The sequence below is a fragment of the Bison bison genome, unplaced genomic scaffold, assembly GCF_000754665.1.
Source record: "Bison bison bison isolate TAMUID 2011002044 unplaced genomic scaffold, Bison_UMD1.0 scf7180017864384, whole genome shotgun sequence".
In the NCBI taxonomy this organism is placed as follows: Eukaryota; Metazoa; Chordata; class Mammalia; order Artiodactyla; family Bovidae; genus Bison; species Bison bison.
The window spans coordinates 12,673,611-12,678,008 of record NW_011494956.1 but is presented as its reverse complement, the minus strand read 5'-3'; the positions used below and the strand labels follow the sequence as shown (position 1 = coordinate 12,678,008).

The following is a 4,398-nucleotide window of genomic DNA, read 5'->3' as shown; positions in this document are numbered from 1 at the left end:
CCCCCCCCGCCCCCAACCCCGGCCCGCGATGGAGACTGCAGCTTGCTCAGCGTCCGCTCGCCCAGCCGCTGAACTCCTAGAAGGTCCTGGCCCGGCCCCTGCGCCGCGCTGTGCGCTTTGGCCTAGCGCCCGGGGCACCTCTAACGGGTCGTGGCCTTTTTTGGCAAGTTTTAAATTACAAATTCAATTTTTGACGTTAATAAAGGGCTATCCAAACTTCCTGTTTCTTTTTGTGCCAGTTTAAGTAGTTTTTGTCTTTAAGAGAACTGGTCCTTTTCATCTAGATTGCCCAATTTTTTGGCATAAGGTTAATTATAATACTTGATTCCCTTACTATCCTTTTAGTATTTGTCGAGACTATTGTGATGTTCCCACTTTCATTCCTAATATTAATATTTTATGTCTTCTTTCTTTTTTTTCCCCCCTTTGTCAGTTTAGCCAAAAGCTTATCAATTTTGCTGACATTTTAAAAGAACCAGTTTTTGGCTTCATTGATTTTTCACTATTGTTGGCCTATGTGCTATTTCATTAATTACTGCGCTTGTCTTTATGATTTCCTTCCTCGCTTACTTTATGTTTCAAATTGTACTTTGTTATATAATTTCTTGAGGTAGGGTCACAGGTCATTGGCTTTAGATTTTTCTTCTTTCTAATATAAGCATTTAAAGATGTGAATTTTCCTCTTATTTAGCTGCATCTCACAAAATATTAGGTCTTCCCAGGTGGCGCTAGTGGTATCAAACCCATTTCCCAACGCAGGAGACATAAGAGACGTAGATTCAGTCCCTGGATGGGGAAGATCCCTGGAGCGGGAAACAGCAACCCACTCCAGTATTCTTGCCTGGAAAATTCCATGGACAGAGGAGCCTGGCAGGCTACAATCCATGAGGTCTCAAAGAATCAGACAGGACCAAGCAACTTAGCACAAAATATTGTAATTTTAATGTTATTTTATAAAAGATTTAAATATTTTTCAATTTCCCATGTGATTTTTTTTTTGGCTCATGGATTATATAGAAGTGTTTTTTCATTTCTAAATATTCAGTTCTTTCTAGTTACTGTTGTTGAGCTCTGATTTAATTCCACTGTGACAGAGAATATAGTCTGTATAATTTCAATCCTTTTAATTTTACTGCTTAGCACCTGGTGTAAGTAAGTAGTCAGCCGTTTTGTGATGCAACGTCCTGCAAATATCAATTAAGTCAAAGTGTAATAGTGTGGCTCACATCCTCTATATCTGTTGATTTTATGTCTGGTTCTACCAATTGGTGAGGGAAGGGTGTTACAACCTCCAATTATGTATGAAGCATTGTCAGTTCGCTCTTTGCTTAATTTTTTTTAATGGTAGAAAAGGCAAAAAAGGGAAAGAATACCAGATGGAACACATTGAAAGCAAAGGGTGATACAGTAGACTTAAAGCCAAACATGTCAGTTATCACTTAAATACAAAAGGATCAAATTCTATGATTAAACATAGAGATTTCTAATTAGTTTATTTAAACGACCCAACTTTATATATATGAGACACATTTTAAATATAAGAACACAGATAAGTTGAAAGTAAAAGGATAGAAAAAGATATATCACACAAACAGAAACAGTAAGCACAGAAAGCTGGAGTGGTTATATTCATATTCAAGACAAGGTGAACTCTCAGAGATACAGGGACATTTTATAATAATGGTGAATTCAAGAGACAGGCCTTCCCAGGTGGAGCTAGTGGTAAAGAATATGCCTGCCAAAGCAGGAGACATAAGAGACAAAGGTTCGACCCCTGGGTCAAGAAGATCCCCTGGAGGAGTAAATGGTACCCTACTCCAGTATTCTTGCCTGAAAAATCCCATGGACAGAGAGGCCTGGTGGGCTACAGTCCAAGGAGTTGCAAAGAGTTAGACCCAACTCAAGAGTCTGAGCATACAACACAAACATCAAGAGACAATTATAAATGTGTATGTGCCCAATATCACAGCTTTAAAATCCATGAAACAATATTTGACAGAATTAAAAGAAGGAAGAGACAAACCAATAGTCACAAAACATTTTAACTTTGCTCACAATACCTTAAGAAGAGTGAGACAAAAAATTAGTAAGGATATGGAGTTCTAATCTATAGTATTAATCTTTTTAATCTAAGTGTCATATATAGAATATGATACCTACCAACTGCAGAATGAAATTTATATGCAAGCCCCCATGAAACTAAGAGTATATTTGTTGTTGTTCAGTCAGAATCCGTGTCCGACTCTTTGTGAGCCCATGGACTGCAGCATGCCAGGCTCCCCTGTCCTTCACTGTCACTCAAGAGTTTGCTCAAACTCATGTCCATTGAGTCAGTGATCCTATCTGACCATCTCATCCTCTGTCGCCCCCTTCTCCTCCTACCCTCAATCTTTCCCAGCATCAGGGTCTTTTCCAATGAGTAAGCTCTTCAGATCAGGTTGCCAAAGTATTGGAGCTTCAGCTTCAGCATCAGTCCTTCCAATGAGTATTCAGGGCTGATTTTCTTTAGGATTGACTAGTTTGATCTGCTTGCAGGCAAGAGACTCTCAAGAGTTTTCTCCAGCACCACAGCTCAAAAGCATCAATTCTTAAGTGCTCAGCTTTCTTTATGGTTCAGCTTTCACATCTGTACATGACTACTGGAAACCATAGCTTTGATTAGGTGGACCTTTGTTGGCAAAGTGATGTCTCTGCTTTTTAATATGCTGTCTAGGCTTGTCATAGCTTTCCTTCCAAGGAGCAAATGTCTTTTAATTTCGTGGCTGCAGTTAGTGTTCACAGTGGTTTTGGAGCCCAAGAAAATAAAGTCTGTTAAAGCTTCCACTTTTCCCCTTCTAATTGCCATGAAGTGGTGGAACTGGACGTCATGATCTTAGTTTTTTGAATGTTGAGTTTTAAGCGAGCTTTTTCACTCTCCTCTTTCACCCTTATCAAGAGACTCTTTAGTTCCTCTTGTCTTTCTGCTGTTAGAATAGTATCATCTAAATATCTAAGGTTGCTAAAATTTCTCCTGGCAATCAGCTTATCATTCATCCAGGCTGGCATTTCATATGATGTACTCTGCATGTAAGTTAAATAAGCAGGCTGCCAATATACACCCTTGTCTTACTCCTTTCCCAATTTTGAGCCAGTCAGTTGTTCCATGCCCAGTTCTAACTGTTGCTTCTTGACCTGCATACAGGGTTCTGAGGAGGCAGTAAAGGTGGTCTAGTATTCTCATCTCTTTAAGAATTTTCCACAGTTTGTTGTCAATTAAGCAAAAGTAGATGTTTTTCTGGAATTCCCTTGCTTTCTCTATGATCCAATGAAGGTTGGCAATTTGATTTCTGGTTCCTCTGCCTTTTCTAAACCCAGCTAGTACATCTTGAAGTTCTCAGTTCACATACTGCTGAAGCCTACCTTGAAGGCTTTTGGGCGTAACCTTACATATGAAATGAGCACAGTATGGCAGTTTAACATTCTTTGGCATTGCCTTTCTTTAAGATTGAAATGAAAGACAGAGTGTGTGCTGGATCATAAAACAAAACAGCATATCATTGAGGATTGAAATTATACAAAAATTTTTCTCTAACCACAATGGAATCAATGAAAAAAAATCAATAATGAACATACTGAAAATTTCCAACTATTTAAAAATTAAATAGAAAATTCTAAATAATCAATGGATCAAAGAGAAAACCATAATGGAAAATAGAACAGTTTTTAACTGACAAATAAAGAAACCATAACATATTGAACATAAACCTGACATTGTTGTTGTTCAGTCACTCAGTCACGTCCAACTCTTTGCGACCCCATGGACTACAGTACGCCAGGCTTCCCTGACCTTCACTATCTCCTGGAGTTTACTCAAACTCATGTCCACTGAGTTGATGATGCCATCCAACCATTCATCAGCTGTCACCCCATTTTCCTCCTGCCCTCAATCTTTCCCAGCTGACATAAGAATAAATGAAATACAGGAATAGTCATAGGTGTTAGTGAAGTTAAATTAATAATTAATAACTTTTCCACAAAGAAAACCCTAAACCCAAATGACTTGATTTCTACCAAACATCAAAGGAAGATAAATTACAAACCAAACAAAAACTTTTTCAAAGACAGAGGAAAATGAAACTTTTCCCTCATTTAAGAGGACAGGATAATCCTGATATCACAAATCAACAAGGGAAGAAAATTACAAGAATGGAATATTTCAGATCTATGTTGCTCATGAATACAGATGCCAACATTCTATTAGCAAAACATTAGCAAATCAAATAATTCTAATAAGGTAGAACGATAATATCTAATGATAAACAAGTTTTATCCTAGGCCTGCAGGGTCAAATATATACATCCATTTAATTAATATCCACAAATCAATCACCATAGTTTGCTGCATTTACTGAAAAAAAAA

General features: G+C 37.9%; 1 pseudogene; it reads right to left on the bottom strand.

Annotated features, from left to right (window-relative positions):
* LOC105001863 overlaps positions 1–4,398 on the bottom strand; it is a 19,625-nt pseudogene that overhangs the window by 454 nt on the left and 14,773 nt on the right.